This window comes from Prunus avium, chromosome 5, assembly GCF_965620075.1.
Source record: "Prunus avium chromosome 5, drPruAviu1.hap1.1, whole genome shotgun sequence".
Lineage (NCBI taxonomy): Eukaryota > Viridiplantae > Streptophyta > Magnoliopsida > Rosales > Rosaceae > Prunus > Prunus avium.
The window spans coordinates 21,309,339-21,322,050 of NC_142288.1; the positions used below are offsets into that span (position 1 = coordinate 21,309,339).

The following is a 12,712-nucleotide window of genomic DNA, read 5'->3' on the forward strand; positions in this document are numbered from 1 at the left end:
TGGAGTAAGAACCATCCATGTGAATTGGTTTCTTGAATACCTAATGTAAACACCATGCTATTAGGATTCTTGTGATGTTCATATTCTCTTTGAACTTAATGGGTTTTCCTTGTAATTGAATCAAAGTACTAAGCACACCTAGATTCGATTATAGGGAAGGCACAAGTATTGTAGCACTCGTACTGCACTTTACGTACATTAGAGAGAATCAATGCGTCTTGAGCCGCTCGTACTGGTCTTGATTGCGAACATCTTCAACAACATGTTTAGAGTTCATCACTTGAGTATTCATGAACTTGGGTAGAATTGTTTAGGGTGGATTCTGAAACCCTAGTGTTTGTTACATTTTAATTTCACAATTTGATAATTCATCTCTGCCATTCTCATTTAATTTCAAGGTCCATTTACTTTCATGCAATAGAAATAGGTCACTTCAAACAAATCAAAACTCCCCCCCCCCCCCCCAAATGTGTGTGTGAGTAGCGTGTTCGACACGTTATGTGTCTTTGTTACTGAATTTTATTTGTTTCTGTAATTGTTTTGGACTTTTGGTCCGCAATGTGTTCTTCCATTTTCTGTGCTGAATCCAACCGTATAAAGAACGTGAATTTTGGACGTACGGTTGGAAAGTTATAGGTCAAAAACTGGACAGAGGTCGAAATTGAAAAACAGAGAAACGAATCTGCCCAAAAACGACCGGTCGTTACTGTTCAGGCGACCGGTCTCACATGAATCTGTCCAAAAACGACCGGTCGTCTCTGTTCACGACCGGTCTCACTGTTCATTTTTACTGTTCACAGGTGATAAATAGGTGATAAAAGGGTGATAGAAAGTGCTGTTTCTGTTTTTCTTTGGTTTCTTGTGTTGTTTCATTTCTTTTACATTTCTTTACTCATTTTTAGTTTCCAATTTGCATTTGTGCATTCGTGGTGTGTCAAGTAAGTGTTCTCTACGTACTCAAATTAGAACTTATAGGAAGCCGACAAGTTCTTCGTGGGATCGACCCCGTACTTACACAATCTATACTTCATTATATTCGTGCACTTGCGGGTATTTTTAATTGGTTGTTTGCACATTAATTTGTGTCCTTTTAGGAATGCAACAAGTTGCTGGGCCAGGTCATTTTAAAGACAATTCCTGGGTCAAAACGACGTAGTTTTGCCCAGAATGTTTAAAAGAAAACAACATTGCTTCTTCTTCCTCGCAGCTCCCTTCTTCCTCAGGAAAAACGTCGAGCACCTGGTGTGCAACTCCAAGGGGTCTCTCCCCCATCTCCAAGGGGCCTCTAAGCCTATTTATTCCATGGCTTTCAAGAGGCCGTGCGACCCCACTAACCCCACTGTGGCTCCGCCACTGATTATGTGCATGTGTGTATGTGTGTGAGACCCCTCCCCATGTAGTTTAGACTATATCACTTATACTTAAAACAAGACTTAATCATGTAAAAATAAATAAGAAATAATTAAGCAACTTAATTTTCACGAGACACAGAATTATAGACAATTATTGTCTTTCTTCACGGGGTATTGAACAGGTTGGTTGCAATAGAAATAGGCATGCATGCACAAGGGGTTTGGGAGAGAATTTTTAATGTTTTTTAAAGTGCCATTAAAACCTTCATCAACATAAAAGATGAGCTTGAAACGGTCTTTTTAACCTAGATTCGACTAAATTTGGGGAAACTAGTCCCTGAATCCAATCAGCCAGTTTTTGTTGTGTTTTGGCTAACCATAAATGCGTGAATAGTGTCGCACGCAGTTTTGGCGTTTTGGTGTGTCTTAATGTGGTTTCTTATTATTTTGGGATTTTCTAACCTAATTTAATAGGGTTTTAGTTTCCTATTCCTAGTAAACTTGTAACCCAAGTCCTATGAGATATACATAGGACTTTTGGGATTAAGTTTAACTACTCGAGCCAAAGAGAGGCCGGAGAATTTAGAAGAGAGAGACAAAAGAAAATTGAAGAGGGAATTCTAGGGTGTTTACAAGGTCATCAAAAGGTTTGAGTAAGGGTGAGAGCAAAGAGAGCTAGGGTTCTTGTGAGAGCTAAGGGGGTTCAAGATTGTAACCAAAGTTGTTCTTACATACTAGTGAATTTTTTGGGTGGATCACCAAGAGGACGGAGGCACGAGGCCGAACCTCTATAAATCTTTGTGTTCTTGTGTGTTTGCTTACTATCTTTGTGGTGTGTGTGCTTTATTCTTGAAGGGGTGTGTCGTCGCATAGTCCATCAACGACAAGGTCTTGAAGTGTTTTCGTACTACAATTTTCACTACCAAAAAAAGAAGCATTTGGGGCGTCCTTTTAGCAGCAGAAAATATGATACGCCCCTATTGATTGTTAATTAAGGGTAGAAAACCGATTGGCCCCTATTAATGATATTTGGGGCAGATAAACATGCCCCTATTAAATAGGCGAGTAAGGAGGGAAATTCTACGCCAAATTTATATCATATTTATTAATTTTTCTTTCCGCCCCTATTATTAATAATTTTTTATTTTCTTATTTTACATAAGCTTTTAATCCCTCTCAAAACCTAAGAGCATCTCCAAGGGATATGTCAAATACCAAACATCAAATTTAAATTTGATGGTTGATGTGGCAATTTGACAACCAGCTGTCTTTAAAAAAATAATAAAATATTCATTTGACATCTTGCTTTTGGGATGTCAAAAATAACAGCTGAACCTTCAGCCTTCATTCCACATCAGTTTTGACAATTCGGTTGGAGTGAGGTGATATGTTATTTCTAGCTGTTAAATGTCTATGTGGCACTTTTGACATATCGGTTGGAGATGTTCTAAGAATTATATCTCCTCCTCTCTTATAGCATCAACCGTCTCTACTTTTCATCAAAATATATATTTGATGTTCTGTGCATTTTATATTATACAATTAATTAATTTTTATTTATTTGAAGAATCATTTATATGTCGAATATAACAAATTAAAAACTATTTTTAAATAGATATGCTCTTATGAATTAATGAGTTTGAAATGTATTAGGGGCATATGTACATGTCTCTACAACTAATTATTATTTATTACGAAATTAGAGGTAGTGGCGCAAATAAGCGCCTCTACTGTTTAAAAATTTATTAGAGGCACATAAATATTTGCTCCTAATATGTTTTCTACGATACATTGCCAACGTGGCAGCTGAAACTGTAGGGGCGTGTTTAATAACTTTTCCGCCCCTATTACTTTTTAGTGGCGCTACTAATAGGGGCCTTTCCATTATCCGCCCCTCATATGATTAGGGGCGGATTTGCCTAGTATTCCGCCTCTATTTGAAGTAATAGGGGCAAATGTAATCGCCCATAACTCTTTCTTTTTTCGTAGTATTTGTCCTTGATGTCATTGGACTAGATTAAGGGAAATTATGACTGTGAAAGGGGTTATATAAAAGTTATTTTCAAGAGTAATTCTCTTCATATCGTTTTAGTGTTTTGACTGGCTCAAGTTACTAGGTAAATTTTTACACATGTATGTCATATTGTTTATGTTGATGATCAGTGGTTTATCTACAAAGACTAATAATTATAGAGGAGAGGACATTGTGGTTGTGGACAGTGGATGGGACCCAAAATTATAAATGCTCTATCACCAAACTATAAAGTTTCCAACACAAAAAACCAACACGATTGGCCTTTTCCCTTTTTCCAACGGCATTACTAAACTAATGATGACAGAGTAGAATTGTATACGATCATAAGGGCAAGCGATAGAACAACATACTGGAATATCCTCCTTGCGAAAAAAAGAAAAAATTGCAAACATCCATGTCATAAAACGACTCTCTCACATATAACTTTATGTATCACTCACATAATATAATACATGTGAGAAAATTGTTTCATAAACAGGTGTGTGCAAGTTTTTCTTATCTCTTTGAGATGCCATATATGGACCGCAGGTGCAAGTCTAATGGTGAGAAGTTTCTTGGCTCTTTATTGAGACTTGCTATTGCTTCCCATCGATACTGCCTGCTTAGTGCTCCTTAATTTAGTCAGGTCAATTAATTAACAACTGGCCTATCTCTTAATTATGTGGTGGAAATAGTAGGTAGATAGAGCTGTACGTTCATAGCCAGCCCAAGTATACTCCAACTCTAAAACTAAGCTCACCAAACTAATAAATGGGGTGAGTGGATCCTAAAGCTGGCTGACTAACTTCATCAACTTGTACAAGTCGAAGTAAACCACACCATGTCAAAACTTGGTCAATTTTCACCTTTTTTCTTTTTCTAAATCAATTGTGACATTTAAAGAAGATTTGAACTTAGAAAATCTAACTTGTCTTTGGTGGGGTTTTTTTAAAAAAAAAATTTAATTTTAAATTTTTTTTTTTATACACATGCGATATTGTATTGAATGAGCGGAAATCGAATCTAGGACCTCTATGTAAGGGTAATGCTTTTAACTACTTAAGCTTCAAACCCCTTGCACCTCCTCTTTGGTGGTTAATGAATAGCCATGTTAGCAATCTTTAACTATATTTTCCGTTTATTAATAAAAATGAATTCTAATTTAGAATATGTTTCAATATTGTATTTAATGGTGTTTCTTGTTACACAATTTTTGCTTAATCACATCTTTTCTCATAACTGACTTAATTTGTAAAATAAAATTACATGTGCGACATTACCCACTACTCGTGGAAAAAGTCTCTCATCACTTATTCTGATCTTGTGAAAAAAAGAAGAAGAAGAAATATTGGTCCTATTTCCATGCGTGGAACAATGAGCTAAGAAAGTGACGTCCTTTTTCATATTTATAATATGTCATATATGTCGCCATGCCCCGCTCTATATAAGCTTAAGAAACCTTAACAACAAATGCATAAAAAAAACAAATTGCATTATGAGCATCCTCAAGAACCTCCCAGCCTTCTGCATCCTATGTGCCACTCTCTTCTTTGCATCAACCAACGCAGCTCGATTCAATATCCGAAACAACTGCGGCTTTACAGTCTGGGCAGCAGCCAAGCCAGGCGGCGGACGCCAACTTAATCCACGCCAAAGTTGGGCCCTAGATGTGCCTGCTGGAACCCAAGGGGCTCGCATTTGGGCCCGAACCGGATGCAACTTTGATGGAGCCGGACGTGGAAGATGTCAAACAGGTGATTGTGGGGGTGTCCTCCAATGCCAAGCCTATGGCCAACCCCCAAACACCCTAGCTGAGTATGCCCTTAACCAGTACAACAACTTGGATTTCTTTGACATTTCCCTTGTTGATGGCTTCAACGTCCCTATGGACTTTAGCCCCACGTCTAATGGGTGTACCAGGGGCATCAGATGTACCGCTGATATTAATGGCCAGTGTCCTAACCAACTGAGGGCTCAAGGAGGCTGCAACAACCCTTGCACTGTGTTCAGGACTGATCAATATTGCTGCAATTCCGGGAGCTGTGGCCCTACAGACTTGTCTAGGTTTTTTAAGAATCGGTGCCCGGATGCTTATAGCTACCCTAAGGATGACCAAACAAGCACATTTACATGCCCTGGCGGGACAAACTATAGGGTTGTGTTCTGCCCATGAAGCAGATATATCTTATAGTTTATAATATCTATAGAATAAGTCTGTGATGAAATAAAATTATGGTCTGAGGGCTTTGTCATTAGCACATGTAATGGTGTGCATTATGTAAAACAAAGTACTTGTACTGTCACACTTGAGTTCAGTCATCATAATTAACATAAAAGATGAATGTATCCTGCTTTGGATTCAGAATACTAGTCGATTTTGCTTCATTGGTTATAGCTCTTTCTATCACCAAAAGGTATATCTTCAGTGGCCATTCCTAGAAAATGGATTCATGGTCTCTCTCTTCTCTAGGGAAATTTCTCTTATTTTCTTTAGTTTATTTTTCAGATTATTTTAGTGTGTTTGGTTCTATCTTTTTTGAAACCCAAATTCTCCCCTTCACTGTTTGGGCAGCAACGTTTTGCAAATCTTTGAGTATAATATTCCACTAATTGTAATAGTAGTATTTATTTTTAATTTGGTTGAAGGCGAAAGCCTGATTTTGAGAAGTTCTTTTATGCTCTTTGAGACTTCTGTAGCTAACCTTAGTCAAGTCAATACGTTACAAAGTTGTATTCTTTTACTTTGAAGCATTAACCCAAAAGCAAATCTAAACACAAACATGTATACGACTCTTAGTTCTGTTAATGATGAAACTATTCGATTGGAGGGTAGGTCCCACAATGTAGTCCTCGATTCTTTATAGTAGAGGAAAGGCTAATAGACTCATCATATCGATTTCATCTCGATACCACTTCAATAGTGTCCCATTATATCGATAGCAAATAGTCCTACATAGGTTATGGTGTCAATATTGTCCCTATAATCACATATTCCCTAATAAATTCCAAAAAGGAGAACTATTTTCTCTTATAACAGATTTCTTATCCAGACGTTCAGAATTCAGATTGTTTAGCATGCGGACACCCCAATGTTTCTTCAGTTTTCTTCTCTTATTATATGCTGACAAATCAAGCCACACTGCTATATAAAAACATCTGGTCAGTGATGTAGAAGTTTACATCTTGAAATCTATTTTTATAATGAAAGGCAACTGCAAACATTAGGGTCTGCATGCTAAACAATCCAGACGACCGGATAAGAGAAAAACTTTATTGAGGGATTTTTTAAATAATTTTATTTGAGTGACACCTTTTACGCTCCTCTACAATTTTTTTTAATTAATAAAACTAGTCTTCAATTATAGATCATCCTTGCAAAAAAGTAGGCAAATTGAAAATTATTAAGGCATCTAGTTGGGACCAATAAAATAGACGAACACGGTACTTCAAGAAAAGACTATAACAAAAACCATCTAATTAAGTGGTCAAATCAAATGGTTTCATTGGATATGGGTCGTTGTATGAATATAAGGTTGGTATTGTATGTGTACTCCAGTTGGGCGCAATTTAATCTTTATTTTTTCTTTTTTCACTCTAAAATAGTCATCCTAAACTCTATTTTCTTTATTTTTTTTAATAAAGAAAGTTCATGATGACTATAATTTTTTTTTTTTTTAACACATGGAATATTAGGAAAGGGGTAATCAAAGCACTTGATTTAGGATATATATGCATAACTGCGCTTAACCATTTGAGCTACAAACCCTTATTAATGATTATCTAAGACTACTAATAACAATATTCTCTTTCATATTAGGAAAATGATGATTTTGGTCTCTCTACTTTGATTGTGTTTTTCTACCGAGTGTCATAATTAATTTCTAAAAAAATTCAACAATGGAACCCTATTGAATAATGTTTCGTCATTTATAACTTTTTACTTTATTGTGTGTTTTTTATGCATCACGTGACATAATATGGCTATCAAATACATCAAAATTATACAGCATGTGCTATTATCTACATCTAAATCCTAAACATTTTGAGTACATGTAATAGATACATCATATAAGCATGTCACGTATGCATAAAGAATACACTATATTTCCTTTTTCATTTTTGTCATTCCAATTAAATCTATAGATTAAATTTATGGGACACCATCAACAGGTTCTTCCTGCTACATTTATATGGCTTTGCTCTTAATCCTGCCATAATCGAACTCCTTTTTATGTAACGTTATTGCATGTCATTTGTCAGATTCGAAAGCACATTGTAGAAAATTTCTATGCTGAATTCTGAAACAAAGTATTGTTTGTTAGTGTCATCACATGTTTTCCGTGAGAACCCTAATAATGATAACATAAGGCCTGAAACATAACGTGAAGGATGATTTTGTTGCCAAATTCAGGTGGCTTTGTTTGCTGTGATCATCGAGGACGTGGCTTCATCGATCATGTCAAGCCAAACTAATCTTATAAACGTGTAAAGGTTTGTGCTTATATAAACATCATCTCTTTAATGTTTTGTACAAATGTCAACCACGTCATCACACCTCCACGAGAAACCACCCCAACCCAAAACGGCAAACCCTCTTTATATAAAACCCTACACAAGCTCAAACAGTACTACCCAATCACCAAAATGATTCTTTTCATCAAACACTACTTACCCATCACTTTCTTCCTCCTCATCCCTCTCTACTCCATCTTGTCCCATGCAGCCAGTTTCGACATCCGAAACAACTGCCCCTACACCGTCTGGGCAGCAGCTGTGCCCGGCGGTGGCAGACAGCTCAACTGCGGCCAAACATGGACGCTAAATGTGAAGCCCGCAACTAAAATGGCTCGAATTTGGGCCCGAACCAATTGTGCCTTCGACAACTCCGGTCGTGGCCGGTGCCAAACCGGCGACTGCGGAGGACTCCTCCAATGCCAAGCCTATGGTTCACCCCCAAACACCCTAGCCGAGTATGCCCTAAACCAATTTGGCAACAAGGACTTTTTCGACATTTCACTTGTAGACGGGTTCAATGTTCCAATGGAATTTAGTCCCACGTCTAATGGGTGCACCAGGGGGATCAAATGTGCTCAAGATATCAAAACGCAGTGCCCTAATGAGTTGAAGGCTCCAGGTGGCTGCCACAACCCTTGCACTGTGTACAAAACTGACAAGTATTGTTGCAATTCTGGGAGATGTGGGCCTACAAATTTGTCCAAGTTTTTTAAGGATCGGTGTAGGGATGCTTATAGTTACCCTAAAGATGATCCAACTAGCACTTTTACTTGTCCTGGTGGGACTAATTACAAGGTTGTGTTCTGCCCTTGAATCACGTTGTTTCTCCAAGTTATGTTGTGTGGGGTTTGTAAGATGTTGTACTAATATGAATCCTTAATAAATTGTGGACACGACAAGAGTTTGACTTTCACATCTCCTGCTTTCAAATTTACAGATTTAATGGCGTGATTGGAACATTATATAAGTATTTAGTGGATTATATATATATGCAAAGTTCATGTTGTCAGAAAATAAATCAGTTCTTGAGGTTCATTTTTCTTTTATCTCTTTCAATCTCATCAAAGTTCATGTTGAATTCATCATCAGCCGTTGCATGGTCCTTCAAAATCTCACATGAGAGAAAAGAGAGCAAACGTGAACCGAGGACAACCTCCTAGAAGAAGGAAATACGCCTTGAAATTCTGGCAATTCATCCTCGGCTCATATCTACTCTCCACCTCTTCATGCAAGACTCCTAGACAAATGGAATTATTAATGATCTTCCACTCCATTTTAATTCCATTCAAACGTGTGACATAATTAGTATATTATGGACCCAAGAAGAATCAAGCAAATGGGATGCATGGATAAAATCTTCACAACATTTTGGGTTTGGTCTGGGGTTCAAATCGATCTATATCTTTTCTAGTTTAATTCCTTCTTGTAGCTTTTTCGAGAAGCAGTCATTTCGACCATATATATATGTTCCTTGGATCCAACTCTGACATTCAATTTGTGCTTTATTCTGTACAATCTTATCATTTTATATGCTCAAAACATGCATCGCAACAATTTCTATTTTATATATTTTATAAAAGCAACTTTTTTCCCACACGCAAAAGCATGCCATGCGTGACGTCTAGTTAACAATGCAATATTCTTGGTCCCTCTTAACATGCATTCCTTTGTGAAGCTAGTTTATTCTAATAGAAATGAGTCGAGAAACAAATATTTATTCTATTAGAGGCATAAATCATCGGCTGCACAGTTGTCCTAATTCACCACACAACCCAAACATGACTGTGCAACTCGCATCCCAGTCATCCATCCATCCATGTGATGTGAAGTGGCCCAAAGATCTTGAGCTGGGCCTGAGTTTGTTTTCTCTTTCTTTTTTCTTTTGATTGCAAAGTTGTGGTCAAAGTGAGAATATAATTAAGCATCGCCTACTATTATATACCATCATCACCAATCTCTGTGTCTATACGAGGGCCAAAACGCATCATATCCATCCAATCTCTGCACTCCTTTTATACATGTAAAATGTTACCTTTTCTTTGTTTTATTTTCCCCTATCCAACCCAACCCACGTCCCAAACACAAGCCAAAGCCCTAGCCCAGATGGCTACTCATGCACCCCACGCACACCACACTGTGAAACAAAGCAAGGCAAATATTCAATTATGCTCATATATACTCATATTTTTATTCTTCTCCAATATGGAGGTATTTATATAAGTACAAAGATGTGTTAATCCTAAATAAAATAGGAAATATATCTAAATTACAATAGAAAATAAATCTCTATTACAATAGGACTAAATAATAATTGGTAAGTAACCAAAATCCTAACTAAGTAAGGACTCACCAACACTCCCCCTCAAGTTGGGGCAAAGATATTTCGCATGCCCAACTTGACAAGCGAGTCATAGAACACCATACTCGACATTGACCAATTGATAGAGAAGGCCTTGTCATAAACCACGAGTAAAACAACTGACAAACCCTAACAAATAGGGCACATAGAAGAAGACATAAAAGCAGAACACAGAAACCCTGTGAGCATGGCAGTAGATAAGGCAGAACACATAAACCTTGTGAGCACGGTAGTAGATAAGGAAGAACACAGAAACCCTGTGAGCACTGCAGTGGGTAAGGTAGAACACAAACACCCTGTTAGCACGACAGTAGATAAGGCAGAATATAGAAACCCTGTGAGCACTGTAGTAGATAAGGCAGAACACAGAAACTCTGTGAGCACGACAGTATGTAAGGCAGAACACAGAAACCCTATGAGCACGACAGTAGATAAGTCAGAACAAAGAAACCCTATGAACATGACAAAGGTAAGGCAAAGAACACAGAAACCTTGTAAACACAACAAAGAACACAGAAACTCTGTGAACACAGTAGTAGGTAAGGCAAAACCAAACCCTAAAAATAGGGCAAGGCAAGGTAAAGGGAAGGTAAAGACAAAGAAAAGGCAACGTAAAGGCAAGGCAAGGCAAAGGGCACAGCCAAAGCAACAGAAAGAGAAGCAAGCAAAGTCAACATCAACGGCGGCAACAACGACAATGACAGCATTTCTTCCATACCAACTTTTTACTTTATTGTGTGTTTTTTATGCATCACGTGATATAATATGGTACAATACATCAAAATTATACAGCATGTGCTATTATCAACATCTAAATCCTAAACATTTTGAGTACATGTATTAGATACATCATATAAGCATGTCACGTGTATAAAGAATACACTATATTTCCTTTTTCATTTTTGTCATTCCAATTAAAATCTATAGATGAAATTTATGGGACACCATCAACAGGTTTGCCTACAGAGGGTTCTTCCTGCTACATTTATATGGCTTTGCTCTTAATCCTGCCATAATCGAACTCCTTTTTATGTAACGTTATTGCATGTCATTTGTCAGATTCGAAAGCACATTGTAGAAAATTCTGAAACAAAGTATTGTTTGTTAGTGTCATCACATGTTTTCCGTGAGAACCCTAATAATGATAACATAAGGCCTGAAACATAACGTGAAGGATGATTTTGTTGCCAAATTCAGGTGGCTTTGTTTGCTTTGATCATCGAGGACGTGGCTTCATCGATCATGTCAAGCCAAACTAATCTTATAAACGTGTAAGGTTTGTGCTTATATGAACATCATCTCTTTAATGTTTTGTACAAATGTCAACCACGTCATCACACCTCCACAAGAAACCACCCAACCCAAAACGGCAAACCCTCTTTATATAAAACCCTACATAAGCTCAAACACTAAATAACTCAATCACCAAAATGAGTCTTTTCATCAAACACTACTTACCCATCACTTTCTTCCCCCTCATCCCTCTCTACTCCATCTTGTCCCATGCAGCCAGTTTCGACATCCGAAACAACTGCCCCTACACTAGTGTCTGGGCAGCAGCTGTGCCCGGCGGTGGCAGACAGCTCAACCGCGGCCAAACATGGACGCTAAATGTGAAGCCTGGAACTAAAATGGCTCGAATTTGGGCCCGAACCAATTGTGCCTTCAACAACTCAGGTTGTGGCCGGTGCCAAACCTGAAACTGCGGAGGACTCCTCCAATGCCAAACCTATGGTTCACCCCCAAACACCCTAGCCGAGTATGCCCTAAACCAATTTGGCAATTCGACATTTCACTTGTAGACGGGTTCAATGTTCCAATGGAATTTAGTCCCACGTCTAATGGGTGCACCAGGGGGATCAAATGTGCTCAAGATATCAAAACGCAGTGCCCTAATGAGTTGAAGGCTCCAGGTGGCTGCCACAACCCTTGCACTGTGTACAAAACTGACAAGTATTGTTGCAATTTTGGGAGATGTGGGCCTACAAATTTGTCCAAGTTTTTTAAGGATCGGTGTAGGGATGCTTATAGTTACCCCAAAGATGATCCAATTAGCACTTTTACTTGTCCTGGTGGGGGACTAATTACAAGATTGTGTTCTGCCCTTGAATCACGTTGTTTCTCCAAGTTATGTTGTGTGGGGTTCGTAAGATGTTGTACTAATATGAATCCTTAATAAATTGTGGCCACGATAAGAGTTTGATTTTCACATCTCCGGCTTTCAAATTTACAGATTTAATTGCGTGATTGGAACATTATATATTTTTTGGATTATGCATATGCATCACACTAAAATGCGTATAAAAAACTGTTATATGCTGTCAGAAAATAAATCAGTTCTTGAGGTACATTTTTCTTTTATCTCTTTCAATCTCATCAAAGTTCATGTTGAATTCATCATCAGCTGTTGCAAGGTCCTTCAAAATCTCACATGAGAGAAAAGAGAGCAAACGTGAACCGAGGACAACCTCC

The 12,712-nt window shown here is 37.8% G+C and overlaps 3 pseudogenes; all 3 read left to right on the forward strand.

The window, feature by feature from the left end:
• Window positions 1-4,844: 4,844 nt before the first annotated feature.
• LOC110769647 (protein P21 pseudogene) lies at window positions 4,845-5,712 on the forward strand (annotated as a pseudogene).
• Window positions 5,713-7,912: 2,200 nt separating this feature from the next.
• LOC148294504 (protein P21 pseudogene) lies at window positions 7,913-8,796 on the forward strand (annotated as a pseudogene).
• Window positions 8,797-11,670: 2,874 nt separating this feature from the next.
• LOC148294505 (protein P21 pseudogene) lies at window positions 11,671-12,426 on the forward strand (annotated as a pseudogene).
• Window positions 12,427-12,712: the final 286 nt, after the last annotated feature.